The 18,847-nt window shown below is 37.2% G+C and overlaps 1 protein-coding gene across 5 annotated transcripts in view; it reads right to left on the bottom strand.

The window, feature by feature from the left end:
• LOC139936139 (gamma-aminobutyric acid type B receptor subunit 2-like) overlaps positions 1 to 18,446 on the bottom strand; it is a 268,807-nt gene extending 250,361 nt beyond the window's left edge. For all 5 annotated transcript variants that reach the window (XM_071930878.1, XM_071930879.1, XM_071930875.1 and 2 more), the window contains exons 1-2: positions 18,323 to 18,446; positions 16,109 to 16,339 (exon numbers count right to left, since the gene is read on the bottom strand). The gene's annotated coding sequence lies outside the window, so the exon portion shown is untranslated. The remainder of the gene's footprint in view (positions 1 to 16,108; positions 16,340 to 18,322) is intronic.
• Between the last annotated feature and the right edge of the window lie 401 nt (positions 18,447 to 18,847).

The raw sequence follows: 18,847 nt of genomic DNA, 5'->3' as shown, positions 1-18,847 counted from the left end.
TACATAAAAAAAAATTATATGACAGGGTATGGCGGAGTTGTTTGTTGAATTTTAAATTGAGTTGAATATTTTATTGCAGTGCCCTGTTAACTTATTGAACATTTTTTTTCAAGAAACAAACAGAGAGCATGTAGCTTGCATGCTTATAAAAAAAACTCTTCCGTCGAAATTGACCGGTATTTCAGTTTTAAGTCAGATTCTCCGTTAGTTTGACTAGATTCTGGGTCAATTTGAAACAAATATCGGCTCATACTGACCTAGAAGTGAGTAAGGCCCCACGCGGGACCCGGAGTCTCACCCGTTAAAGCTTACATGAACGACGTTTGTACTGTATCAATGAGGGGTTCACTCCTAAAACTCGTCTGATATTAGATAAGTCACAGACTACTTTAAGTCGAATCAGTACAGCGGACACGTCTTTTGTCAGCATGTGCGCAGCATGAGATATAGCTTATTTGTTGGAGTAGCACTAAGTTGATGGTTGATGCGACTCCATGTCTTCAGAAGGAAACACGAAGATGCTGAGAAATAGGGATATTAAATTATTATGCCATTCCTTAAGTATTCTCATGTCTCACGATACGGCCACTGACTTTTTGATAGCCAGATGACTACGGTGTGGGGGGAGCTTTCCAGAAAAGGGTGGTTTCTTTACGTGCGCAATGAAACCCTTCAATCAATTACGGGTAGACTCTTCTGTCAGGTCAGGCTGAAATTACGGGCGACGGCACACACGTGCTTCGATGCCTTAGACCGTGGGGTTTTGGCTGCCAAATATAATGTAGTGCAAGCCATGTGATCTGGTTTCAAATTCCTCCAAGGGTTTCGGCTTCGATTTCCCCGGGATTCTTTTGATTGAAATGTTAACTTTTGATCTTTATTTCTTGGTAATCAAAGACGAACACATTGTGACATTTTTGGTTTGCTTTGAACCTATGTGCAGGAGGTAGACTTGAAAAATTTAGACACATTTTACAGATGCGGATACAGACTGCCTGGCCATCACCGAAAGGTGTTGTACTTGAGTTACACTATCAATGTAAAAAATAATACGGTAAAACAAAAAAAATGATCTTTATTTCTCGGTAATCAAAGACGAACACAATGTGAAGCAGCTGGAACAAATAAATTTAGAAAAAATTTCTGCCCAATGAACCCGTTTTCTTTAAAGATTTATAAGTAATCACATGGAGACGATATGATCAACGAATCGAAACGCATTTGTTAAATTTTTCGCCTTTTTTCAGAACCTCCACGACTCGAAACAAGAGTTATACAGAGCTGCATACTTTCTCCGATTTTTAAATAAGGGTTTCCCCAAAGCAAGCTTTTCGTTTTCTGATGAACAAGTTTAAAAATTATCACGGACTATGGAAACTTTTTCCCTATTATGATATTGAATGTAATTCTAAAGATCTCCCTGATTTGTGTACACATTCTCCCTGATTGCAAGACGCAAATACAACACCAATACACACTGTAACATGAACTGCAAACCCCTTTTCAAAATTTCTTCACCCTGTTCGTTTTCAACTTCCTCATCTCGCAAAAGAAATTGATCGAGATATTCGCACTACAATGCAGTGAAGACAGTCTGACTATAACTGCCTAACCAACTGTACGTACAAATTGTACATTGTGGTTCTCTTTTCAAATGAACCTCACATGCATATTTCGTTGAGTTGAGAACGGTTTCAAAAATTGACCGGCCCGAAACTATATCCCTTGGGGATTGCCTCAATTCTCGCTCCAACCGGAATCTGTGTCAAAAACTTTGACCCCAGAATCAAAATCACACTGTGATATCAATGACCATTTTTTGACCAGTCTGAACTGCTCAATCCACATGGAACCCTCAATACAGGTCACTTACTGTATAACTTATGGCGAAATCATACCACATAAGGGAGACACCAACTGCGTAGGTAATACCTACTTTCTACTTCGATTTGAAGTTTGCATTTTTACCGTTTTCCCAACTAGCTTAGCTGACGCAAAAAAAAACCATGGGAGACAAATCTAATTCCCCTTGAACATTGCCGCATATTGGATATATCAGTAATCTTTTAATAGAATTTGGGGGATATACAATGTATAATAGTGCATGGCCAAGATAACAATATAAATACATTCCACCGTGACACCTACATATAACCAAACACCAACTCCTCCACTTATCGCTGACCTTTACTGGTTCAGAATCCATCAATTTACAGTTATAAGTTCTGACACTTTGACTTCAGAAATGCTGACAGTCACTTAAAGGCAGTGGATACTATTGGTAATTGTCAAAGACCAGTCTTCTCACTTGGTGTATCTCAACATTATGTATAAAATAACAAACCTAACAAATTCTAAATCTGAGGTCTCGAAATCATTTCTTTTTTTAATTACTTCTTTCTTGAAAACTACGTTACTTCAGAGGGAGCCGTTTCTCACAATGTTTTATACCATCAACCTCTCCAATTACTCGTCACCAAGTAAGGTTTTATGCTAATGATTATTTTGAGTAATTACCAATAGTGTCCACTGTCGTTAAGTCTACTCACAACAAGGGTCCGCAATATCTCACCGAGTTACCCCATATCTACCATTCCGCCTTCATAACCTCAAGAAGTTACTCTGCCTATATTCATAATGCCGGACTACCCTGGATTTCCAAAGACACAATAAAAAGGCTGAAGATCATTCCTTCTCATGCTCAGTTCCTACACTTTGAAACTCAATTCCCAGTTCAATGTGACTTCCGCTTCCCATTAACTTCCCAACAACTTATTTCTCATGTTGTTTACCTAAAGTTACCTTTGTTGCTTTCAATCGTTTGTTTTTTTTGTGTTTTTTTTTCGTTTTTTTTTTTAGTGATTTGTAACCACCAAAAGAGGAACTTTATAAATGCTGTTAATAATAGTTAAAACAACGGCCTTCTTACTTCCCCCATCGATTTGTGCACCCCACTTGAATCCGCTTCGGGCAATAGTCATGGTTTGGGCATTACCTTGGGCCAATAATTTTAACTGTGCCCCTCATAGCAGTCAACATCTTATAATTATGACTTTGTGTTACTTGACACAGCATATAACCCAGGAAAAAAAAAACCACAAAAGACACTTTATATACGGGAAGAAATAGTTATTACTGTTTTATTATGGTCAAACTAAAATTTTTAAATTGGCTTTTTTGACAACTAAAGTAGAATAGGGGACACAAACTTCGTTTTATCTTTGTTTAGTCAATAGTTATTCTGTTAATGTATGTCACTGTTAAAGCAGTGCGGGCATGTCAGTGAAAGCAGTGCGGGCATGCGGTGGTTTTGTTTAAAGAAACAATGCCATTTCTTACATAAAAAGGGCGATGCAGAGAAACGTATAAGCTGGTTACACAATTATTAACACTTTGATAGCAAAATAGAATAAGAAATGAATAAGAAATGCGTGCTGACATCGTCAAAATGTTATTTTAAAAATGTTGTTTGACATAGTGAGTTTATAGTCCGCGTATTACGTCGAGATGATGTAGTCACCATATCGCCATTGGGACTAACCTTGACGTCCAATCCGCACAGAGACACGGAATCGGGGCCGACAAACAATAATGTCATAGTATAATTATAGCAAGTTTAAGGCGTGTTATTTCTGTTGGTTATGTCACGATCATTTTTTGAAATATTACGCAATGAGACAACCTGAATGTATACTGTATTGATTTATTTCCAGTGTGGAGTTACAGCTTTTCATTCACAAATGACATTTTTGTTTTACTCTCTATACACACATCCTTAGGATCGGTCACTGTTTTCATTATCCCCCCCCCCCAAACCCCACACCACACAAAAACAAAATCCACCCTCTGCGACTGATCCACCACATTATTGTATCATAAGTGGAACTGATTGGTAGTCAGTCACATTCAACAATCTTTTTTTCATTCTGTCATAAATGGATGCAGATGTGTCACTTAAATTGCCAAAACGCCTGAAAATTTGAAAAGGAGGTTGCCCGGGAACAGATTTTGAGCTTGTTATAATTTGTTTTTGATTGATTCTAAGCTAGCTTTTCCCAGTAATGTCAAGTGGTCAGTGTGGTTATGTGTCAATCTTTAACTTTTCATCTGCGAAACATAGAGATATTTTACTTTTCAAATCTTTATTGTACTTATTAATTCTGCTGCTACATTGCTTTTAAGTTATGACAAAGTAAAATGAAACTGCAACATCAAAGCAGTGGAGTTAAAAGTTTATATTTTGAAAGTACTATCCACCACGTTGAGTCCATTAGTACTTCACAGAACCACCAATCACTCAAGAGATATCTATGGGTGCGTTCGTTTAACTTCACTCGGGTGTGCGGCACCATATTCGGCTAATTAAATATTCATGTCGTTCCGGGCTACATTTAGGTACATGTTTGGGGCTACATTTAGGTCCGGGCTACATTAAGGTACATGTTTGGGGCTACATTTAGGTCCGGGCTACATTTAGGTACATGTTTGGGGCTACATTTGGGTCCGGGCTACATTTAGGGCATGTTTGGGGCTACATTTAGGTCCGGGCTACATTAAGGTACATGTTTGGGGCTACATTTAGGTCCGGGCTACATTTAGGTACATGTTTGGGGCTACATTTAGGTACATGTTTGGGGCTACATTTAGGTACATGTTTGGGGCTACATTAAGGTCCGGGCTACATTTAGGTACATGTTTGGGGCTACATTTAGGTCCGGGCTACATTTAGGTACATGTTTGGGGCTACATTTAGGTCCGGGCTACATTTAGGTACATGTTTGGGGCTACATTTAGGTCCGGGCTACATTTAGGGCTCGGGCTACATTATGGTGCCGCACACTCGGGTGAGCCCCTGACAAGAGCTAAACGAACGATCACTCGCCGCTCTCGTAGTGACGTCATGCATCTGGGTGACCCACGTCACAAGCACTGGGGGCTGACCCGGGTGAGTCCATGAAATGACGTCAAAGCTGTTCGGACGCACCGGGGTCGACCCAGAGAAGCTAAACGAACGAACCCTATATGAACGTGGTGTCGCCGAAAATTTATCACATCTCTTGTCAAGTAAAAACAATCAATACATTTTGACATTACATTAACGTCAACATTTATACTATTTATGAACATTTTCAATTTATTTTACTCACAGGGTAACTTAATATGCTCAGTCAGTTGAACTTTAAACTAAGCGTTGTATTGTAGTAATAATAAATCAAATTCATTCAAGACACATTTTGATCACGGTCATACTATATAAAATACTGCCTGTAAATAACTGGTTTTATATTTTAATGTGTCTGCTATTACATTGCAACTTCATGATAGAACCTGGTCCGCTTCTTTGAAGTAACAAAAGATTTACTCATTGTTATTAAAAACATGGCGGACCGTATAATATTCCGCTGCTTGTATTTAAAGTGGCAAGTTTATGTTTTTTAATCCCTACTCACTAATTACAACACACTGGTGTTTCATAAATTAAAAGGTGAAATATAAGGAGTAATTCCAAGAAGCAAAATGTTTTCTTCAAAGTATAACACCCAGATCAGGCCCAACCTCCATCTTTATTGCGACCCAGGATTGAGCGTATAAGAAACCTTCAGCCCAGTTCTAGTGTGTACACGCTCTAAAAACAATAATAATAATGCATGGAATTGAGACCAACGACAAAACAAACCATTTCCAACAAGCAATAATAACCTCGGCATTTTAATTTCACGGTATACTTCCGTAGTCAAACACTCACACCCTACGCCGAGTCAAAAAGTGGAAAACAGCAATTATTAATCGGTCCCCGAAGAGGTAACTTTTCATTTCGTATACGGGCACGGCTCACTTCACTGGGGACCACCAGTAAACATCTCCAAGCAAGACAATAACGCTATGAAAATAAACAAGTCAACGATGTCTTGAAGACGGCCTTAAAGGAAGACAGACTTTATAAGGAAGACACTAGAACCTGAACCTCGTGGTGTGAACTAACGACTCGGTGCTCAGTCTACCAAAAAGGTTCAGTTTGCTCCAGGTCAAACGGAAAATAAGGAACAACACTGTCGGTCTATTTCTACATGCTGAATTGATTCACAAAGACAGAGATGTAATAACAATTCAAGCCACTGTAATGGTTAGTTCAGAGCAACAACTGAAGCAATGGTGGATGGATTTTATCAAATAAGCACACAATTGTGAAGATCACACACGGACTTTATGTAAAGATGAAACACTTGCCACATGGTCTCTCACTTTACGGTAATACATCATTTCAAACATCGTCCTATATACAAGGTCCATATACTGCTAATCTGTTTCTGCAAATCGGTCTTAATGGAATGACGTCATGGCAACCTTTCGATTGACTTTCCCAGAAAGTCAACATTTTGTGTTATTTTACACTTCTGATTGTAATCTAGAATATATTTGATTGCTGGGATAGGATACTGTGATACTGAAACCCTTTTTATCTCACTCTACTTTTTAACAGATATGGCGTCATAGTTTACGTCAGCGTATGTCACACCTAGCACAAATGTTGGTAAGTTCGGAAATCAGGTATTAATTAATTTTCACTTTAAAGGGATGCTAGATCATTGGTCCTGGGGTCGATTTCACAAAGAGTTAGGACTAGTCGTAACTTAGGACTAGTCCTAAGAGATATCAAAAATGTACAGCTAGTCCTAAGTTAGGACTAGTAACTCGTCCTAACTCGAGATAAGACTAGTCCTAACTCTTTGTGAAATCCACTCCTTGGAGTTAATTTTATTTCAGTAAGCACAACAAACCTTTGCGAAAATCATTAAATCTTTTGGAGCGGAAAATTATCCATTCCAGTGGAATCATTTTCAAAATACTTAATCATCTGCTGTAGTGCTTCTCGCCAAGTACATTTTTATTGTATTGAATTTGTCGTGAATTTTATGGTCATTAAATAAGTTTAAAATAAAAACATGGTCTTAGTTTATAGACTTAGTTATTATTTCGGTGTTGCAGTGGAAAATAAAAAGCTGCGATTTTCAGGTCTTCCGATGTTCATCTTATATCACCTTATGTCTGTAATTGCATGATCTGTACATTCAGTTCACTGCAGCTTATAGACTGAACATATTTAAGAAAATACTGATATTTTTACGATAAAATTTCATCGGGGATACACGACTTGTTACGCCATCCTTACTTTCTATGTTGTAAAAAGTGTAAACGTTGCTAAAAAGTAAAAACTCTACTCTAGCAAAAGACAAACCCAGCCCTCTATAGAACAACTGGAAAGTGGTAAGCAACTGCTAAAAAAACCGTATGGTTTCCAGGTAAAAATCTGATTTAATGCCATGCATCACTTGATCTACAACTGTTTACATTTCATCCACTGAGCAGATTCGAATTATTTACTTTTTAATTGAGCGGAGCAATGCTATTTACTTTGCTTAACTCTGCAATATTTCTTCCAGGAACTCCTTTTACCTGTACATATCTAACCGATTTAAACAGTTTGCACAGGATTTATTTGCAATAAGTACGGCAGTGTGTGCAAACAACACTTTTCACAAGGGAAAAGAGCAGCTTTAGAAAAACAACTTTGAAACTTTAGTATTCAAATTGAGCGTTGGTTAAACCTCCATTAGAGTACGCACATGATTTGTGTCTTATAAAAACAAGTTAAGATTAATGTACTCTAACGATTTATTCATGAAGACCTCGAAAGACTGATTTCAAATGCAGGCATTTCAAGTATTGAAACTATTTTGTTTTTGTTTTTTTTACTTCCATAGCCTGTCCACCATCACTTGAGTCAACCGATTGTGGATTGAGTTTATGAAAATAACAGTGAAAGTTACCTTTGTTTGTTTTTAGTTTGTTTTCAATTATTACAGACCAAGTTTTGACTTTTGATATTTGGTATATTATTGTATGTGGGTTTTTTGTAAGTACATTTTCAAATAAAGCATGGTGTAGGTTTACACAAAAATCATCAACCTTAAGAAAATGACATTCATATCAAAGGGATGCCATACCTTTTAAAAACTAAAGTCCGGTTTATTCAAACTGATTCGAAAAATATGTCACATTGGAAAACTTGGCACAAGACGTTCAGGGCAACCTTTGTTTTCTTTCTCTGCACAGAACAAATCACTCTCGGAGTATCCGAACGAACTGGTAGGACACGTGGATGATGCCTACATCTTAGCTCAGAAACGCCCACCACGAAGATAACGGAGGCTCAACCATCATACCCAGCAGCAAATGCTACCCAATGGCCAATGCTTTTAACTGTAGCCAATAGATCTGTCATCTCGAGTTACGCAAGGAGGGCATGGCCACTCATCTTATTGGGCTACCTCGGGCGACTGATGGTCAACTCATAACCACAGTTCATGGCTTTGGCCATAGCATGCTAGCATTGCAGTGGTCATGTTCTTTTTTGGTCTTAATAGCCGGGAACTATATTAATAATTTGATTACTCACAGGGGATTATACACTCTTTCATTAAGTAAACAATATTTTCTTAACTTGTAGTGACACGGTTTATAATGTAATTTGATGGAGACATCGACAAGCGTTTCATGTTGATATTCGGAGAGTATTATTGTTTGATCCAATTATGTGACTTTCTTTGTTGACCGTCTTCCCAGCTCATATATACTTTGTTATCGTTATCAAACTATACCATGAACCTAATGTAGCGGTGACTTGGGCATCTTTTTGATGTGTTTTATTTATTTATTTCCCTCCTCCAAAATGCAGTTTGTTTATTTTCATATAATTGTCTTATGCAATACGTATAAAACAAACTATTGTTTTCATCCAAAATGCAATTTTGTTTATTTTTCATGAACTAATTTTTATCAAGTTTCCATGCATTGGAAAACAGTATATGACTGAAAATCACAATATTCAATCATAGTTTATATCAGACGATCACCCCAATATTACATTCATGTTTCCCGCAAACCCAGCCAGATTAACTCAAGAAACTCTATAAGCCCCTTAGCAGGTGGCTGCTTGGAGAAGGAGCTTGAGTGAGACAAATCAGCAGTTGGCAGATCGTTTAAAGATAAAATACTAGGTTTAAAGTCACATTTAACCGCCAGGCAACGGATCAAATCTTACTTTTTTAAGATAAAAATGATAGGCCAATTGTGCCCGAAGAGTTGCCGTGTAAAGTATTGTGTGGTTTAAACGTGGAACCTGCAGTAGATTTTAACTCTCATAACATTGCAATTAGGACTAAGTACACATTTTCCTTGTTGCAATATTGCATTAAAATCTTCACTGTGAGTCGTGTTACTGTTATTTCAGTTCATTCAATAAAAATGTAACCGGAACGTGTGTATTATAGAAGTGTAACCAAAACTAATAAAACACGAAACTAAATATGTAAAAATGTCGAAGAAAAGTGTACATTTCAATTTATTTCAAGGACATTTCAGAGACGATGATACCTTTCTTTCCTTAAACCACTGATGCCATGGATAATGTTCCTTTAATGCAAGACCTATAAATGCCTGAACTCGAGTAGACTTATATCTTTCCTTGGAACAGCCTTTTTTACCTGTGGGTATCTGTGGCATAGTCCTCATGACGTTTTGAGCAGGATTTCATGACATTCAAATTACTTCAGTTGCTATCGTTGAACAATCTCCCTTAAGCCACTCTATCATTCCTGACTAGTAAGGAGGCATAACCAAGCCAACCAGCGACCTAGATAGCTTGTCACCTAGATCTCAACATACTCTTCGTTCTGCACCATGTATGTTTCTTTTCAACCTTTCCAAGGTAAATTTTATTTTAATTAAGAATGACATTCTTCAGAATGAAACCATAACATGCCCATCGGTCTTTGTTATTTTCGTAATTTTGTTTTGTCAAAACACATTATAACGTCAATGCCATTGTCTATGTTGTTCCTTTCCCATGTTGCGTTGAGGTTCAGACAAGCCGAAGAGATTGTCAAATCTATGTCGGGCACAAATACGGTGTGTCAAGTCTTATCACTCAGGCATTATGAAACAGATCAGGAACAGGAAGAGTCATTGTTGTGCTCCATATTCTTTTATTTTAACATTATAGTATGTATTTATATTACATTTTATTCAATTAATTTTTTTTTTTTTAGGGCAAATTTTGTTTATTTATTTATTTATTTATTTATTTAATTATTTGTTTGTTTATTTGTTTATTTGTGTATTTATTAAGTGCCCATTTATTTGTTTACATTATGTATTCACTTGAATATTTATTATTTTGTATTCGTTTATTTGTTTACTTGTTTGTATCTTTTTGTTTGTTTTGTTTTGGGGTTTTTGAGCGTGGGGGCGTAATAATGTGTATGTTCTTTTGGGTAATTTTCATTTGGGCCAGGGATTGGAGCTTGCCCAATCTTGTCGTCATGTAATTTAACGCGAGATCCAAATTTTCTCACCGATATTATTCGCTGAACTTGACTGGTAACTATCATTAATGTGTTTTTCCATATTTCTTCAGTGGAAACTATGGCTCACTTCCTATTAGGGTACAAGACTAAGAATACAAAATATCAACAACGTCAATTATATCTACTGACTTTTAGCCAAAATCTATCCCTTTAAACTGCAATGCAACACACCATTCTTATTGGCTGAACGTAAACCTACCATATCGGAACAGGTGGATACTGTTTTATATTATATCAGGTGATTTGACATGCCAGTTAAAGATACAAGAGTCAAGGGTTACACATATGTTTAAGTATACCATTTTGACTTCTGCAATGACAAAGTTTTCGAATGTATGATTTCATTGCGTACTTTTCAATCAGATGAAATGACACGCAGCTCAAAACGCAGCAGACGAACGTCACATCATGCAATATGGAACGCCACCAAGGGGTGGGTGTGTTTTTTTCCCTCGAAATTAAAACCGCTGGTCAATGTCTCTATTAGATTAATGACACCTAGTACTCCCAGCGAGAGGAATGAGTGAAATGAAAGGTGCCCAAGGTGACGTCTTATAGAAAGGAGCTCTGGTTCTGGGTATCCCCTGATGGGCAATAATGGCAAAGTGCTTGTCACCTTCAAATGAACAAGGCCTGGATTTTATAAAGGTTTCCAGTGCAACAAATCGCACAAAAAGCCCCTGGACCAATTTCATAGAGCTGCTTAAAGGCAGTGGACACGATTGGTAATTACTCAAAATATTTATTAGCATAAAACCTTTCTTGGTGACGAGTAATGGGGAGAGGTTGATTGTATAAAACAATGTGAGAAACGGCTCCCTCTGAAGTGCCATAGTTTTCAAAAAGAAGTAATTTTTCACGAATTTGATTTCGAGACCTCAGGTTTAGAACTTGAGGTCTCGAAATCAACCATCTAAACGCACACAACTTCGTGTGACAAGGGTGTTTTTTTCTTTCATTATTATCTCGCAAGTTCGATGACCGATTTAGCTCAAATTTTCACAGGTTTATTTTATGCACATGTTGAGATACACCAACTGTGAAGGCTATAGTCTTTGACAATTACCAATAGTGTCCACTGTCTTTAAGCACAGAATGTAGCTGACCATAACAAAAATACGCTTACCAGAATAAGGTACCAGGTAAAATACCATCTGAGACTGGTATCTTGCTCATTATTTTGTGATACTCGATATATTATTGGTTATTTTACGTGTATTACCATACCTAGTGTACAGATTAATATCACATCCAAAATAATGACACATGCAGTTATGGTAAAGTATCTATCTCAAGGACACACGTGTTACAACCGGGACTCGAACCCACTCTATTGATCAGAAACATCAGAGCTTTGGGTCCGGCATGCTCTTACTTAAGCTGCATTAGACCTGTATGCTAATAGGAAGACTGTGCATCTTCATGTCGCACGAAACGTATTAAGAGCAATGGATTTCACTTTAATAGCTTATAATTTTAAGCCGATTTTCCCCCGATGTACCGTGACAAAGCATGGCGTGTTAGAGAGCGGTAGGTTAGCTCTAATACCATAAACCTGTCGAACTCAACGTGTGACCTATTTTTTAAGACCCAACACAAAATATCAACGAGACGATGTGCTTCTAGTTGGAGACATGGTAGCTGAATCTTATCACAAGAAGCATCAAGGCGCATTTTTCCTTCTCCGTCGTTCAAGAAATTCATTGCACCTTTAAAGACACTGGACACTATTGTAAATTGTCAAAGACCAGTCTTCTCACTCGGTGTATATCTCAACATGCACAAACTAAGAAACCTGTGGAAATTTTAACTCAGTTGATTGCCAAAGTTGCGAGGTAATAATGGAAGAAAAAACATCCTTGTTACACGAAGTTGTTTGTTTTCGGATGCTTGATTTCGGGACCTCAAATTCTAATTCTGAGATCTCGAAATCAAATTCAAATATTTACGTTACTTCAGAGGGAGCCGTTTTTCACAATTGAGTAATTTTACTTTGAGTAATTACCAATAGTGTCCAGTGCCTTTAAAGCCATTGGACCCTTTCAGTACAGAAAGTTCACAGATTTACAAATAACTTACAGGGTTTACAGAAGGTAGTGGTGAAAGACTTCCCTTGAAATATTATTCCATGAAATGCTTTACTTTATTGAGAAAACAGTAAAACAACAACAATTCTCGTTAGCGAGAATTGCGGATTTATTTTAAACACATGTCATGACATGGAGAAACGCGCGGATACACGGGTGGGTTTTTCCGTTATTTTCTCCCGACTCTGATGACCGATTGAGCCTAAATTTTCACAGGTTTGTTATTTGATATAGAAGTTGTGATACACGAAGTGTGGGCCTTGGACAATACTGTTTACCGAAAGGGTCCAATGGCTTTAAGGAAGGATGGGGTCTAATGTATTCAACATTTTACTTTTGCAGTTGTCGTAAACGAGAACTGCTTTATAGTGTCGAGTAACTCCCACCTGCACCGAATACACCATACATTATTTGATCGCAGTTTGCCAAGTGCCAACATACTGCCAGTTGAGTAACTGAGCACACGTGTCAAAATCAACTTGGAAAACCGACTAAAAATCACGCTTTTTGTGTTTCACTGACTTAAATGTGCAAATTTAAACATGACATCACTTCTGATATTATAGGGCATCATCACGGCGTGTTTATCTGTGATCATTTCACAGTTCACCTTTGTTTTTGCCAAACTTAATACTTCAAAAAACCTAACACTGATGTTGACATAGTGCATAACATTACATCTCAAGTTCAAAGTTATTTCATACGACTTACTGAGCTACTTTTTAACACCTCACACTAAAGGGGTTTATTAAGCGAGGGAGCCCAATACCACCAGTATTTGAGAGGTAAGCCTAAGTCGATAATCACCTTCGAACTGCTTAGAAGTAAATGTGTCTATATTTAAGTCTCGTATTACTTGATTCTTTGCTTATAACGCCCTCCCTGCATGGAATTGTGCATACCCCCTCACCACCGCCATAAGACTCACGAACTGCTGATGGTCATTACCTTTGTAATGTTAAAAAAAACTAAATAATATTAATCAATTCATTATGTATTCCCCCATGGAAGGGAACACCTGCCATCTCTTGAATTTCAATCGAGAAAAAATACAATGAATGATGTATCCATGGTGTTGCGATTGAACAGGCCTAAACTTAGAGTATAAAATACCTTTATTTTATTCATTATTATTATTTTGAATTATTAAAAGACAAGTGTCAGTCATTTCAGTCATTTTTTGTTGGAACTGGGAGGATGCATAGATTAAAGCCACAGAGTAGACACTATTGGTAATTGTCATTGATCAGTCTTCTCACTTGATGTATATCAACATGTGCATAAAATAACAAACCTGTGAAAATTTGAGCTCAATCGGTCATCGAACTTGCGAGATAATAATGAAAGAAAAAACACCCTTGTCACACGAAGTTGTGTGTTTTCAGATGCTTGATTTCGAGACCTCAAATTCTAAATTCCGAGGCCTCGAAATCAAATTCGTGGAAATTTACTTCTTTCTCGAAAACTGCGTTACTTCAGAGGGAGCCGTTTCTCACAATGTTTTATACTATCAACCTCTCCCCATTACTCGTCACCAAGTAGGGTGGTACACTGATAATTATTTTGAGTAATTACCAATAGTGTCCACTCATGAGTCTGCCTTTAATATAAAGATGCAAGTTGGGTCAATACACTTCAAAATACCACGCTTGGCGAGATCGATTTACACGGGATCGCTGCGATTAAAATTCATCAAGAAATTGCTCGTATAGACTGTTGAATAGTTTAACTGGTTATTGGAGACTTCTTGTGACCCATTTTACATTTTGAGGGTTCTCTTGTACCTCTCCAATCCATATACGATTACCATCGCAGTTTCAGACAGGATTATCATCTTGTATGGAACCCGATATGTAAAAGACTATTAACACTCTCATAATGTCGCTGGCTGATTACAATTTCAATTTGAAATTTAAAAACAACAAATCCGATTCGGGGGGTGGGGAAGTTGCTGATGATGGAGCTGTGTCATGAATTCACGGAGAGATAATTGCATTAGTGCTTCAGATATACCATCCATTTTGGGACACCACAAGTGCTTTTACAAAGCAAATTACAAATTAGTAAATTTGTTTTTTAAGTAGGTTCGGTTGCTTGGGGAATTAAACAATACCGGTGCAATTACTAGTATTGCTATTTCTTCATTGCTTGATGGTCAATGTCAATTAAGTCAATCAGTGAAAATGGAATATCAGTATAGTCGCCGTATAGTCTATTACAAACTGAGACCCAAATAGGTTAAACGACACAACACAGTCCGAGTCAAAAGGGTTAGGGAATTAACTCCAAAAGATTGATTATTACTTTCGATCTTGTTGAACATCACTTGAGACTTCATTGCCTTGCTTAGTAAAGCATTTTTCCACTCATATTACAGAACTGTACAACTGTCTTTATAATAAATCTTGTCAGAACACTGATTTGTTAAGCTTTCAGTCTGGAACTAGACCGAGACCATTGAAATTAATGTACGCTTCTACCGCACCCTCGATTATGTGAGGTGGTGGCCATAATGTGACCGTTAGATGGGTTATACCAGGCGACAAATTCATGAAGTTGTTATAAGCAGAAAATACTGCTTAGCAGTTTTCTCTGCTAAGCCAAAAATTAGCGGAGCAGCAGTAACAACAATGTAATTGTAACGTGGCTGGTAACCTATTTCTTTTAAGCAATACTGTTCAGTGCTTGGCAAGTGTTTGTGCTTACACAAGCTTTATGAAATTGAGTCCTTCTTCCCACAGGTACTGGTAGTTAACCTATTATGCTCCACATCAACCCTTTTATTTTGTTTTATTTTTTTATATATATTTTTAAAATTAATTCTTCAGACAATAAAATCAAGAAGAGGCCGTCCAGGGAAGGGCAAACGTGAAAGAAAAAAAGATTTGCCCTCCCAGAACTCCCATTTTATAATTTTTAGCATGCATACATCGAAGTGCAGAATGATTTTCTTCCAAGTTCTATCATGGATTTTTTTGTGCAAATATCTTGTTTTTATTCCATCCAAGTCAATGATTTTGGCTTGACAACGATCGTTTACGATGTGAACATGCCTTAAACCACAAGATGCCCGAAGCAACACCCTCAAGCACAACCCGGAGACAACCCACATCCGCCTGACTCCTTACATTACACACCACTGTTCCTTCCTAAGCCAATGAAACACATCTTGGGAAACTGCTTTTGTCCGGAATGTCCACAATCATTCCATAGGCTGCTTGACTATTATTAGTGACGAAAAAATAAGCATTCAGTATTTACTGCCTTGCAAACAACATTATCCGAGCTGCCGTCGGAAAGAGCACAATCTTTCATTTGACATCAATTATAACATCTATTATATATTTTCATACAGTATATACTTTGCCATGATTCCCAAGAAGCACTCGTGTCACAAGTAGAGAGAGAGTTTACAGAAGGAAACTATTTTATTTTGTGTTTTTCCCCCTAGTTTATAGGTGATGGGAAATCTCGTATAGGCAAATTGGTTTTGCACCTTAGACTATTTCTGTGCATGGAGTTCTGTGTATGCAAAGACAATGTTGAAGAATTGGACTTTATGAAGGTCTCACACTTATTATGGGTATCACTCACCTATGCTTCTATAACAGCAAATTGAATCAGCGTCTTCGTGAAGCCCCAAGTTGATCCTGCAGGAAACAGTACTTCATTCTCCATATTGTGGATGCATTGCCTATGAGCAAATTGCATGCTGAGACTCGAGTAGTATTATGCTAATGAATAGTTCAACAAACCTGCCTTTGTGACTTTCACATTCCTGAGATGCTCACCTGGGCTTTGCTTGACCACTATAAACTCTGGAATCTAATAATAAAAGAAAACACAATGCACTATTAAGTGACATTCCTTCAATAATGCAGGCACTTCTGCCAAACTTCATTCAACACTGCACTTTCAAATAAAACCCATTGGGCCTATAATGTCATTGAAAATCAACATAAACAATGCTATACGACGCCTGACATTTCACCTGTCTTCAATTTGAATGCCATAACACTAATTCAAACAAGTGCCTGATTTTGACTTGAGCCATCTCGTAGCAATGTTTTTGCATTTAAAATCTGATCTGACATCCATGTCTAAGAAATGAATCCACTTTCAAATTTACTTGAGTGCCACCATATATCATTGGCAAGAGCATTGGTGTCAAACAGCTGTTTTCAAATTGAAAAGTATATATGTTGACACCTATAACTTTAAATTAGTTACTTTTGCCAAACAAAATGTCTATGCACTTTTTTCAGATCCTATCACTGGACATTATCTAGAGCGCAAAATAAAAATGTTTGAATCATGCTCTTTTGACTGATAAACTGGATAATAGTTAAAGCGGAATTCCAAGCTTACACACCCCAAAGATTTATGCACTTTACAGGGCTACAAAAGCTGTATGCCTTTGGTCTGTGTGCTGTGAAATTATGCCACATAGCGCTCACTATAGGTACATTGTATCATGCGGACTTCTGTGGACCTCAGCGAATTTCCACCCAGAGCAAAGCCTCTCATGTGTCTGGGCTTTTAATCCCTATTATATATGAATTTTCACAATTTCGAGTCCTCACCCCCTCACCAAACAAACAAACAAACAAACAAAAAAGCCTTTAGGTTGCAGATGTTAGTCATGGTTTTATTAGTTTTACTACGAAAGAGATGAATGAACACAAGCTATTGAAAGAGCACAAAACATTATTAAACTACAGCAAAAATTATGTTTTAATACCGGAATAAAAAGGTTACCAGCCATCATACCATATGAACAATCTGTGACATGTATGCTTATTTATGTTAAGCAGAAACTGTTTAAGCAGTCTATTCTGCTTATTAACCAGCTCTTAGAAATTTGGTCCCTGGGTTTAATTAGCACTTGGAAAAAAAATATTTCAAATAACTTTTCAATTACTCAAAAACTCCCAGCCCGACTGAAAAGTACTTGACTACAACACTAAACAATACAAATCACTTTGGTAATTTACAGAAAACTCATTCTATATAAATCACTTCATTTTGTTTGAAAAACATGGTTATTACACACATAAAAAGTAGAAAAACAGTTCGGTCTCTTTAATTTTCTCCTCAGTAGTACTGCAGAATAAGGTTTGTGGCATATTTTCAGTTTATCACATTCTTCTCTTTCCAAACAATGTTTCCTTTTCTCCCTTTGACATGAAACAGCTGTATAGGCAAAATTATTCAGTTGCAAGTTATAAACATTTTTTTTAAACTGAAATTATGAGAGTTAGCAGCAGTGACTAGGTATACAATGTCCCGTTATAAAATGAATGTATCAGGGGTCGAAATTAAGTGTATTTCCATGGTAGTCAGCAGGGCTAGTGACCAATAATTTTTAGTAGCCCTGATTAGATTTTGGTAGCCCGAAAGACACATTATGTCTCGCGTCACGGCTCAAACTTTACAATACACCAATAACATAGTTCTTTATTGTTTGTGATGATGATTTTTGCATTATTTTTCCACTAGCCCGTCGGGCTATCAAACTGGAAAAATGAGTAGCCCGGCTGTAAATCTGGTAGTCCCGGGCTAGCGGGCTAGTGGCAATTTCGACCCCTGATGTATGCAATTTATTAGTAGGAGTGGCATTGGGGGCTCGAACAAACACTCTTGCAAGTTTCACATTAATCAAACGATAGAGGGCGATATTTGCATTGTACGTACTGTATGTGGAGACGAAACGGATTTTGCTCAAATTAAATTGACATAGCAAAAACCAAACATTTATCTTAAAATTTACAATGTTCAAAACGTGCTATCAATTCACAAAAGACTCACCTTGCATCAGTGTTCCATGGACTTCATTCACAGTATAGTATCTAGTGTCCACATGAACGGAAATTTGATAAAATAATAGAAATGTGATAAGTTTTTACACCATGGTTCTAGCAGCCATTTGTAACGAGAAAAGTTCAGTCCGGAAAAACCAAATCACAAAAGCAACTTCGAAAAGCATCCGCCAGTCAAAACATAACTTCCACTACTTCAGTAATAATGATGCTGTTATTACATACAAGTAGAAATTTTGATTCAAAATATTCTTTTAACGTGATCAAATGAAGTAAAAATGCAATTTATGGATACATAACTATATTCGCTTTCTGTCACTTGGCCCTACTTTATGTTGCGTATGCAGGTTGAAGCATGTGTTTTGGTGACGTGGTTCAAGATTCATTGTCCCGTGACCTTTGACATTTTGTGAAGTTGATCTCGTTGGTTTATTTATTTTTCGTCTGCAAATATATGTCAACAAAGACACGAAATGATGAAAACAAATAACAATGTTTACAATTAACTAATAAA

This window comes from Asterias amurensis, chromosome 4, assembly GCF_032118995.1.
Source record: "Asterias amurensis chromosome 4, ASM3211899v1".
NCBI lineage: Eukaryota > Metazoa > Echinodermata > Asteroidea > Forcipulatida > Asteriidae > Asterias > Asterias amurensis.
This window is presented reverse-complemented; position numbering and strand designations above follow the sequence as displayed.